Source organism: Melospiza melodia, chromosome 12 (assembly GCF_035770615.1).
Source record: "Melospiza melodia melodia isolate bMelMel2 chromosome 12, bMelMel2.pri, whole genome shotgun sequence".
Lineage (NCBI taxonomy): Eukaryota > Metazoa > Chordata > Aves > Passeriformes > Passerellidae > Melospiza > Melospiza melodia.
This window is the reverse complement of record NC_086205.1, coordinates 26,333,278-26,345,491: the sequence shown is the minus strand read 5'-3', so window position 1 is coordinate 26,345,491 and position 12,214 is coordinate 26,333,278. Positions and strand designations below refer to the sequence as shown.

The 12,214-nt window shown below is 42.1% G+C and overlaps 1 long non-coding RNA gene across 1 annotated transcript; it reads left to right on the top strand.

The window, feature by feature from the left end:
- The first annotated feature begins 1,229 nt into the window (after positions 1-1,229).
- LOC134423474 (uncharacterized) lies at positions 1,230-8,690 on the top strand. Its single transcript, XR_010029137.1, has 4 exons — positions 1,230-1,275; positions 4,437-4,496; positions 5,967-6,083; positions 8,603-8,690. It is a non-coding gene; the product is annotated as an uncharacterized LOC134423474 (long non-coding RNA).
- The last annotated feature ends 3,524 nt before the right edge of the window (positions 8,691-12,214 follow it).

The following is a 12,214-nucleotide window of genomic DNA, read 5'->3' as shown; positions in this document are numbered from 1 at the left end:
CTGATATCAGTGCTGTTAATAACCCAGGTTTCTGGAACATTAAAGAGCAAAGCTTGCAAGGTCTCCCCTGAAATCTTGTTGGATTGGCTGCAATTGCTTTTTTTAATATTTTTTTTTTAATTATTTGCTGTAAGATCGATAGAGCTGTGTGGTTGTTTGCAGGAGTGTTTAGTAAGAACTCCAGAGGGAGGATCTGACAGCCTTGCTCTGTGATGGATTGGAATGTCAGATCAGCATATGGTGAAAGGAGGGGAAAGGCAAGGGGGACAGCCAAACCAGAGCTCTTGTTTGAAACACCCTGGAAATTGGGTTGGTGACTAAATAAAGCTTTCTCACCACCAAAAGTACAGCAACAACAGCATAAAATTTGATCTGAAAATAAATCTCTTTTTTTTTTTTTCTTGCAGAAAATCATCACATTTTCCTTGTTCACTTTGGGTGATTGTCATTTTTCCCAGCAAGATTTCTCACTTTCCTGGAGAAACAATGAATCTATGAAACTTTTTCCAAAAATCCAAACCCATTTCTGATGCTTCCCAGCCAAATGCTGTGTCAGCCAGCCAGGACAAACATTGCATGAGGTACTATGAGCCCAGTTCCCTGCTCTTTGTTCCCCCAAAAGGACATTTTTTCCTTGGAATTGTCTGATTTGGTCTGACAGGAGCTTGGCATGTGAATAAAACATCCTGGGACATGAGTAATGATTGCAGAATCTGATCTGCACAGAACTGGTTTGAGGTAGGAATAAATAAAAAATAAGAGGGCAAATATTGTTCATTTTGCAATTTCATGTTCATTTTGCAGCATTGGCTGAAGTGAATTGTCTTGGCTCAGGGCTGGGAATTCCAAATGGAAGTGCTCCCACTTGAGTATGAGGTGTTTCAGCAGGAGGTGAAATGGGCAATGATAGGATGGCAAATAGGGACAGGAGCTGGGCAGGGAGGATGAATATTGGCAGGAAAAGGGGTGATGCAGATCTTAAAAGGTGTTTTGGAGATCGGTCACCAACATTTCTCCTCACTTTTTCTCCCCCCAGGGAGAATGTTGGACTGTGGTTACAGGTGTGGAAGGATTTAGCAAAACCCAGATCCCTTAAGAGGGATCCAGCCTAATCCTGTTGTGATCATACATCCTCTCCCAGTGTCCTCTATCCAGAATCCTGGAATTGTTCAGCTTGGAAAACCCCTCTGAGTCCAGCCTGTGACTGATCCCCACCTTGTCAGCAGCCCAGAGCCCCGAGTGCCACATCCAGGCTTTCCATGGACATCTCCAGAGGTGAGGACTCCAAACCTCCTTGGGAAGCCCATTCCAATGCCTGACCACCGTTTTTGTTCCATGGAGAAATTCCTCCTGATGTGTGTATGAACACACAGATTGTGGGCTGCCTTTGTTTCCTCATAACTTTCAGGGAATAAAAGCAATAAATAAATAAATGCAGAGAACTCCACAAACCAAATCCTCAAACATAGAATATGTGGAGGAATAATTTAGGACAGTGTGGGAAGGGACAGATTCTTGGTGGAGATCTTCAGAGACAAACAACAAACCTTTCCTGACTGTGGCCAGAAACACCTCGGTGTTCCTCACTTTCTTCCAGGTCGGAATGACTTTAATTAGCAATTAACCGAATCATCTGCAGGGTCTGGAAGCAGTCTGTGTGCAGGAAGGACGTGCCACAGGAGGGAGGAAGAGGATCCTGGGTGTTATCAGTGTTTACAGCTCCTGACAGGATGGCTTTTAGGAATGAAGGTTTCGACGTGGCTTAGCACACGCACGCTGTAATTTGTCTGTCAGTTCTCTGAAAGTTCATTGGCATTGTCAGGTCGTGTTTAACTCAGTGGGGAAATATGGATTTCATCCCTGGTGATTTCACGGAGCACTTTGATAGCCTGAAGGTTTCCCGTGAGAACCACGGCCTCCCATCTCCTCCCCACCTCCTCGGGAATTACTGAGCCTCTTCGGAGGACTTCAGCATGCACAGAACCCAAAAGGAAGCAGGAATGATTCTTTCAAACTCTGGGTCCCGTTTGAAAGGATTAAATGTCTGATTGTGCAGGAACACCTGCAGGTCTGGAACCTCTCTGGGTGTCTGTGTGGGTAGGGGTTCATAAAGCCAAAAGAAGGGCATGGACAAAAATCAGAGTTTTCCTTAGTAGATGATGGCACGTGCCAAATATAACTGAGATCTCCACTTGCTGTGCTGGGGCATGTCCAGAGAACTATGATAGGAATATTTTGGCACTTTTCTTCCCCTTTTCATTTTTAAAGGAGAGTAGGGAACTCTTTGCAGCACTGTACCTGCTGGGCTTGGTCCAATACCAACAGAAAATCTCCACATCCATGGAGGAGCCCAGGCCAGACGTGCCTCTGCCTTTCCCCAGCTGTTGCAGGCTTCAGGTGAAGACCCATAAACCTTCTGCATCTGGAGAACTTTTAATTTTCCATGCTCAGCCATTTAGTTAAAGGTGTTTCCAGACAACATTAACAAAAATAAAAGCTGACAGATTAAAAGGAACTCTTCATTTTGGAGGTGTGCTCCGAGCTAAAATAATTCTTGGTGCTGATCCTCCAATGTTCAGACCTGAGCTGTGCAAAGCACTCTCTGTGTGGGTTGGGATGGGTAAATATTCCACGTAAAAAATAAGTGTTTATAGCAAAACATTCTTTATTATTTCTTTTCTACTCTTCTGCCATGCTGTGGTTTTTTAAATCTGGTTTCATGAGCACATACGTCATTTATATAGTGTCATTTTACCTGGTGAGTGAAAAGGCAATTTTTATAAACAAAACTTAGTGCTAACAAAAAACCTGCATCTCTCTGTGGTACAAATGAGCGTAATTACAGTAAAACACTGTTTTTAAGAGTATTCAGCTGCTGTCAGCATGCCTGACCCCCAGCAGAATTGGATACACATTCTGTTCCTGGAAAAATAGACAGGAGACATGAGTTCTGTTTGGTACAGCTTGAAGACAAGTTTTAACCATCAGAAAACAACTTTTAATTATCAGAAGCCAACTATTTAGCCATCAGAAGCCAAAGGACACCATGCTGATGTTGATTTTCAATCTGAAGCTGGCTTAACAAGTTGGAGGGTGGAAAGAACGGAGAAATATGTTCTGTTCCTGGAAAAACAGACAGGAGACATGAGTTCTGTTGGGTTCAACTTGAACGCAACTTTTAACCATCAGAAAACAACTTCTAACTATCAGAAGCCAACCTTTAACCCTCAGAAGCCAACTTTTAGCCAGCAGAAGCCAAAGGGCATGATGCTGACATTGATTTTCAATCCGAAGCTGGGTTAACAAGTTGGAGGGGAAGAACGGAGCTGGTTTTTCTGCTGACTGCACAGAGCTGGCTGTTTGTTGAACTCCAAGGGTAGATCATTGCCAGTGCTTCTGCCTTGTTGTCTGGCCTGTCCAGAGCTGGCTGTGCAATATGGGATGTGCCAGGCTGGATCTCTGTCAATGCTCAGTCTCCAGTGCTCTCTGATAGCCCTGAGATGTCCTGATCTGCTGCAGCTCTGAGGGCATCCCACCCTGACAAGCTGTCACAGCCTCCCTGGAGAGGGACAGGAAAGGTGTGTGAGGATGTGACAGACACGAGGGCTCCTCCTGAAACCCCTCAGGGCAGCACCAGGTGCTGTGGATGGAATTCTGGAATTGGATGTTTCCTCCCAGGCTTCTCCAGCACCTCAGCAAGGCTTTGCCAGGACGTGAAGAACATTTGTTCATCTCCACCTTGTTGTTCCACTCTCACTGCAATTCCTCTCCAGAATTCAAGAGTGGAGAGAACCCCGAGCAAGTCATGATAATAATTCTGTGGCTGTCTTGGTAATGCCTCCATAATTAACATTTGTCCTTACTGATACAATAACTCCCTGTAATGCAGACATAAATATTCCATTTTAAATAGGTACCTGAATTCTGGGGATGAGTGGTGTAAACTTTAATTACATTTCACAAGTGCATTTCCTTCATAATCCCATATTTTTCATTAGACACAAAATAACATTTCTGCTCATTTTGCATAGGGTTTTTTTTTCTTTGCTTTGGTCTGTTTAAATACAAAAAAATGTGAACAAGTAGAGGAAAGCCTGTTGACTTAGACAAATTAAATATGTACAGAGTAATTCATACAGAAAGTTTAATTTTTTTCCCTCAGTCTCAATAAAGATATGATAATTTTTTGAATCAAAGTCTTAAGCCTCATACTGCTACCATCGCTTCAGGAAAACAAATGCTAGATTCATTTGAAAGTTATTATTTAACATGTTACAAAGATTAATCTCTCAGCTGTTATTGAAAGCTCACATTGTTGAGTTTTGGTAATTCAAAGAAATATAAATACAATTGAATTTGATGAAGGTCTCTATTTATGGAATACAGACTTTGCTTTCTGACCAGGATTTACCTGCTAATCTCATTTTTCCATGTAGGAAACCACAGCTGAGTTTGGGCAGAAATGGAACTCGAGTTTTATTCTGAAGGTGATCCCTGTGAGTAGAAACATCACCTTAATCATGGAATTAATACAAGGGATGGAGAGACAGGACACAGGGAATGGCTTCCCATGGCCAGGGGGCAGGGCTGGATGGGATATTGGGAATTGGGAATTGTTCCCTGCGAGGGTGGGAAGGGGCTGGGATGGGATTCCCAGAGTGCTGCCCCTGGATCCCTGGAATTGTCCAAGGCCAGGTTGGACATTGGGCTGGGAGCACCTGGGACAGTGGGATGTGTCCCTGCCATGGCAGGAGTGGGATGGGATGGGATTTAAGATCCCTTCACCCAAACCCTTCTGGGATTCCGTGATTCCCTGAGATAAAACTTCAGCTCTTGTCTAAAGTGATAAATCAAAAGTTCAGGCTTAAAGCAGAAATTTCTGTCACTTCTGAAAATAGACTCAGGAGTTTAACGTTGCATGTTTGGTTGTTTCCAATTGACAGATGCTTTTTCTCTCCCTCTATTTATTGAATATTATCTCTCCATTCTGCCTGTCGTGGCAGTACCTGAACTTTTGTGATACGCAGGCTTTGGCAATGTTATTGACTTGAAAAGTTCCTGTGTCCTTCACATTCCCTTGTGTTCAACTCCCCAGATAAGTTCATGGTTATGTTCTACAGATCTGATCCAATTTATTTCAACAACAAGATATTGCTTGGAAGGAAATATATCCTGCTCTCTATCTTTAGGAATTACCTAAACGTGTTAAAATCTGAGCCTAACTATTTTTCACAATTAGGCTGATGGGGCTTGATGCCTTTCTGAGGGGAAAAACCTGAGAAATATGCCCAGAAGAACAAATCATTAGATGTGATTAGCCAGGAGGTCCACTTTTCCTGATAATTTGTCTTAATTATCTTTTGGGTTTTTTTTTATTTTAACTCTGGGCTACTTGTTTATATTGGAAGTAAAAATAATCTCTCTGTCATCCTTGGATATTCCCAACAGCCAAGAAAGTCTTTTCCATCTATTTCCCCTCATCTCCCCAGCCCCTGCAGCCAAGCTGCCTTCCAAGGTATAATTAATTTATGCTTTGTGCCCCAAGGAGGAAAAACTGAGCACTCATCAGTGTGATGTTCTAGCACTTCAGTGCATTATTTTTGGGCACTTTATTGTGTTTATTCCAATACCCATGGCAAACAAACCTGGGTTCTTTGCCCTTCATTTCCTTCTTGAACATAATGAATCTAATTCTGGCACTAATCGTATTACAACCGTTTTTTATGATGGTAATTTTGATAAAAAGGGCCTGATTTTGGTGCTCCCACCGTAGCTGGTTTGGAGGGAGGTGGATATCCACTGAAATAATAAAATACAAAATATAATGCCCAGGAATTGGCACTGTTCTAAAAGAAAACCTCAATTTTATGTGTTTTAAAGTGCTTTGTGATGCAGAGTTTCTGCACAGGGCAAGAAAATCTGCACAATTCTTGGTCCAGTTCATGCCACACTTTTTTACTTACTAGGGAACCTGAATTTCAGCTCCTTATCTGAGAGTCTCAACCCTTGAGGACAGTGGCTGAGCAAAAATCTCATTGCCAGCAGCTCCTGTTGTAACTGTCTGACTATTTTAGCAATTCCAGGTAAGTTTGTGAGTAATTTTAGTTTCACAGGGACAGAAAAGATGTTTTTTTCCCCAAATGGTGAATATTGGTCCCCTTTTCAACCAGAGATTTTTGTTCATTTTATTCCTTTTTAATTTGGCATTCTATTTTCTCTTCCTGTTCTAAACTGAGCTGTCAAAAAGCGGTGTAGTGTGCAGGGAGAAGGGAAAAAAGTCACATTTTTGTGTTCTTTTATCTCCTTAATTTATCAGGAGACTCAGTCTGACCCAGGACTTCAACAGGGAGAAAGTACATTTAAAGAACGACACAGGAAAAATAGGAAAAGAGTAAATAGCTGTGAAATGTGATATTTTGGTGGATAAGAGTAAAATTATCCATATATTCTATACAGTCAATCAGAAATATTAAATAGCTGAGTGCTGGTGAATTGTGGTGGCATCATGAAGGGGGTAGGGAAATTCTTAGCCCAAAATGACAGAATTTCATGTCCCTAAAACTTGGGAAATTCTCCTTAAAAAGGGCATCTGAAGTCATCCGCATGAACCTGGCGTTTATTTTTCACCATGAAATGTGGTATTTTCTTACTTTCTCCTCTAAATAACAGAGAACTTTGTTGTTGCTGTTTGTAATTAATAATTCCTGGCATTTTTGCTGCACATTTTACTGGCTATATTTATAGAACTGTATTTAATTCAACCTCACATTAGGAATACAAATATATTAAATCCCTAAGTCATGGTTCTTCTTTTTTTTTTTTTTTTTCTTTTTAACTCCTCACATGCATTTAGCAAAAGCTACATTTCCAGAATTCCCATCTGTTCTGCATGTAAATCCAGCTAATTATACACTGATTGACAGGGCTATGAAAGGACATTTTTTGGGGAGATGATAGGTTTGGGAGCTGCACTAAAAATTCCCACGTGGAGGCATTCTGCAGTTTTCCCATGGAAACTCTGTGTGGGAGTCAGGGGGACACAAACACACCCAAAAAAGTGTGCTCTGGCTGTCACCTGTGTGCTGCCAGCAAGGCTTTGGGGTGTTTGTGTGAATGCGAGTGTGGGGAGGGGTCAATAATCCCAAATAATGCCACGGGAGCCCTGCCTGAGGAATCCCTGGATCAGCAGCGATTCTTCAGGCTCTGCTATTGCTTCAAGGGCAGCTGGAAGGATCCCAGAGAGCTGTGGGTGACCCCACAGGCTCCTATGGGATCAGAGAATCCCAGAATCACCGAGGGGTGGAATTCCAATGAGGTTGGAAAAGCCTCCAAGGTCATCAAGTGCCTGATGCCCACCTTGTCCCCAGCCCAGAGCTCTGAGTGCCACATCCAGGAATTCCTCGGACACCTCCAGGGATGGGCACTCCAGACCTCCTTGGGCAGTCTGTTCCAATGTTTATTCACCCTTTCCATGGGGAAATTCCTGCCAATGTCCAACTGAGCCTGCCCTGGCCCAGCCTGAGGCCGTTCCCTCTCCTCCTGTCCCTGTTCCCTGGGATAAGATCCCAAATCCCCTCCTGTCAGGAGCTGTGCAGAGCCACAAGGTCCCCCCTGATCCCCCTTTTCTCCAGGCTGAGCCCCTTCCCAGCTCCCTCAGCCCCTCCTGGTGCCCCAAACCCTTCCCAGCTCCCTCAGCCCCTCCTGGTGCCCCAAACCCTTCCCAGCTCCCTCAGCCCCTCCTGGTGCTCCAAACCCTTCCCAGCTCCCTCAGCCCCTCCTGGTGCCCCAAACCCTTCCCAGCTCCCTCAGCCTCTCCTGGTGCTCCAGCCCCTTCCCAGCTCCCTCAGCCCCTCCTGGTGCCCCAAACCCTTCCCAGCTCCCTCAGCCCCTCCTGGTGCCCCAAACCCTTCCCAGCTCCCTCAGCCCCTCCTGGTGCCCCAAACCCTTCCCAGCTCCCTCAGCCCCTCCTGGTGCCCCAAACCCTTCCCAGCTCCCTCAGCCCCTCCTGGTGCTCCAGGCCCTTCCCCAGCTCCAACCCCTTTTCTTCCTCCCCATATTTCCATGGAGAGCATCATATCCAAGGGATGATGGATTTAGCACTTGAGCTGCCACAATAAATTCTGGGCATCAGCAAACACCTTGGATTTGAACCTTAAATGCTGAACTTTTGTCTAAAAATAGCCATGGTGCAAGATGAGCCACTCAGTTTCTTTTTAATAAATCACCCGCTTTTAAAAAGAATTTGTTTTATGTTTCTTTGTTCTTTCTGTTCTTGCTTTTAAATTTTTTTTAGTCTACATAAGCCACTTTTACTCTAGACAAGGAAGAGGAGAGCTTGTGTTTTAAATAGATTTATGTATGAGCAGGGCTATTTATGAGAGAATCTGGGAGAAACATGATCAGAAAATTTTGATAGAACTGGAAGGAGAATTGAACACAGAAAAAGGTCAAACGAAAAGCAGACAATTTCTTAATTGTATTCTTAACAAGGGTAATTAAGCAGTGGAACAGATTATTAATGGATGTGGTTCATGCAGCATCAGATATGAGGAGCCTTAAAATAAGATTGAATCCCTTCCTAAAATGCCTGATCTAATTTCAGCACGAGTTATTGGGTTAGATGAAGGCACCAAGAAATAAAATCCCAATCTGTGGCACAGGAGAAATGTTCACAATATTTCTGATGGCCCTGGAATGTCTGATTCTGGAAAAATCCACCAGGAGAAAATCCAATTGTTCTTCTAAAGTGAAATGTGAGTGTAATCAGGTTTAAAAATTAACACATTGCCTAGACCATAGAATGATATTGGCTTACTTTCAGCACTCTTGAATTTTGTTGCCACCATTTCAGGGAAGTGTAAATTCTTAAATTTGGTGGATTTGATGCTATGAAACCCTGTAACTGATAATTACATTCCAGCCTGGATGTTTACAACCCCTGGCTCCATGTTTTCAGCCAGTTCTTTCCCTCTGAATTCCATGAGGGTCTCGGTGCAATAACAGGAGCAGGTTTCCAAATAATGTAACTTCTGGCTGAATGAGACTTTGATTTTAGCCTTTCTTAGAACAAGGGCTACAAAAATATTTGGGTTTTTTTTTCCTTGTTGCCTTTAATTTATACAAGAACCCTTAATAACCAGTGCTTAGCCACCAGGAGGCTGCATTTATTTAAATCAATATCTAATTAGCTTCCTTTCACACCAGAAATTTAAGGAATTTAAGCAATTAAGTTTGGGCAATGATATCCTCCTGCTTGCTTTTGTTTCTGCTTGACTAAATTTTGCCTGTAATTGATAATTTCTAGACCACCAAATCACATTGATTTCTTTAGTTTCTTTGTCTATTTGTGTATTTTTAAGGATTTTTAAAAGGATTTTGGGGTGCAAGAATCTTTCCTCTTAACTTTTATGTTTTTTCCAGCCAGAGGAAAATGAAATTAAAGGAGAAGAAGAGTTAATTTCATGAATTCCCAACACAATGCAAAGGTGAGATTTCTTCTTGCTTCTAGCTTGAAATTGCTTTGATTAAAAGATAAAAAATAATTTCTGTGCAAAGAAATATTTGTAAAATGCAGGGATTGTGATTTATAGGCAAAGCAGAATATTTGAGGAACTTTTTAGGTTGGTGGGGACAGAGAAATCCCTTTGAGGAACTTTTTGTGTTGGTGACAGGGAAATCCATCCTGTGATACTTTATGTATTTGATACAATTAATTTTTAAACCATTTCATAAGTTGAAATCATCTTTCTTTTTTTTACAAGCAGTACCTGAAAAGTAAAAATGAGAAAAATCAGTTTTCCCCCTTCCAATAGAACTATTAAATTCATGAAAAATCAGAGCTGGGACAAAATATTCCTCCTGTGCTCTTTGAAAGAAGCTGAAAGATCTCACAAAAAATATCCATTAGGAAGGATGATTCCCTGCATGGGGATCTGTGGGAATCACAACTTTCCAGGAAAAAAATGTGAGTGCTGAGGGTTTTTTATAAAATCCATGAAAAAATGAGCAACCATTTTGGGCGGACCAGAGCAGCTGATACCCTCCTGCCAACCTCGTTTCTTTATATAAGTGGTTTATTTATATATGGAGATGTATGCAAATCCTCGACACCGAAAACACCCTGGAAGCAAAGGAATCAACAGGAAATCAAAGAATTCCTGGAGCTGCCAAAGAAACTGTGCAGAACCAGAGATCCCCACTGCTTGGAGTTTTGGGGTTGTTTTAAGAGTTTTTAGGTTTTGATATTAAAAACTGAGGTTAATGGTTGGATTTGGTGACCGCAGAAGTTTTTTCTTGATTCTGCGATTCCGTGATTTTGGGGTGGCACGTATGGAATATTCAGCACAAAAATGTCTGAGCAGATTTATTTTCTGCCAGATTTCAGCACCTTTTTCTGAGTAAACTCATCATGAAAATGATGCATTGTGGATGGATATCTCTGGATTTAATTTGCACCTTTGACAGGAAAAGTGGCTGCCTGTTGTATTCCAGGACAGAGAATGGTTCACAGCAAACATCCCAGAAGGAATTTTACATTATTACAGCACTGTCAACCTGAAATTGGACTTTCTAGGACTTGGAAATCCCATTCACACAGAGATATCAATTCTAACAAATAATCTCTTGGCTCACTTTATTCCTATTCACCTTATTCAGCCTTATTGAATTAAGGAAATATAAAAATAACCCACTTGCTGAATTTTTCTGGATATGTATTTGTCATTCATGTCAGTACAAAAATAGCTCGATTTTTCTGGTGTGACTTTTATTTTTCTCCCCCAAAAACTTGAGAACAGATTTTTTTTGGGGCTGCCTGGAAAAAAAGGTTGCCTCAGAGATGACATTTCAAAGATCCAACCCAATAAATCAAGATATTGTGGCCGTTTCCCTGTATTTCTAAGCTCGTTGTTGGAAACAACAGCCTGATAATTGTGGCTGCTCATGCCATTAATGAAGCAAAGCCATCTGAAGCTGGGATTTTGCAATCTTTTCTGCATATGAATAGTCTGAAGTTCAATGTGATCTGATGATCAAGACCCACTCGAAGCCTTTGATTGTGCAAGTTGGGTTTTTTTTTGTGCCGCGGTTTTCGGCTCCCTTTGACTCCCAAGTGGCTGGAACGTTGTGAATCACAAGTGGGAGAGCAGCTAAATGGGGAAAGAGAGGCAAATAGATAAAACAGAAAAGAGTGTTGGATTCTCTCTCCCCTGTCCCAGCTCTGGGCACACAATGGCAAATCTAGATTTGAGGAATGGAAGGGGAAAGCGTTGGGGTTTCCAACAATCCGCTGATATTTTAAATGTGAGTTTGTAGGGGAACTCAGGTTTGCCAAATGCTGCCCTTGCGGGTTTTGGATGCTCCATGCTCAGGGATTTTGGGGCTGAGTCTGACCCCAGCACCTGCATCCACAGATTCACCCTCTGTTTGCATCCCAAATTTTGTGGCTCATCCAGATCCGGCAAAGTTAACCCATGCAGACCAAGGTGAGGTGACCTTGGAGAGCATGAGGAGCACACACAGGTCCTTGCTTTGTGCTGATAATAAAATAAAAAGAGAAAAATCTCCTCCTGATCAATGCCACACCCCACAATTTTATATTTTTCTGCTCTTTTCTGTCTAGACAGGGAGGTTTGGAAGTGTGGTTTGATGGCAGCCGGCAACAGAAACTGATCATTTTTTATGAAGGAAGGTATTTTTAATAAGGGCATGCAAGAATGAGCCAAATCAAATGTAAACAACTTTTTTTTTTAGCCTAGTCTGCCTCAAGAGAAGTGGCAGATTCACCTCCAGCACTAATGAGTGAATCCATTCCAACCTCACTTGGTTTTCTAGCAACTTCCTACAGGAAAAATACAGAATATTCTACATACCAATATATGGAAGTGGAACTTGAGCATCTCACGTGTCCATTCCAGCTGGAGGTATTCTGTGATTTATGGAACAAAGGCTGCAGGTAAAAAATGAATTTTAAAAACAGTCCTGCCACTAAATTAATGCAACACTGTAGGTGTTTTCTGTCTTGTTTGGAACTAGAACTAACCAGCTAGAAAGGTTGGTCCAGTTGGATCTATCAGCTTGTCAGTTCTTGGTGGCTTTTAATGATTCCTGGTTTTTTTTAGGTGTATTTATCCATGCCACGCACACCTTCCATGCCACATTGAGAAATTGCTGGTGGTGACATGAAGTTGAGTCTCAAGCTGTTCTTTTTTTAATA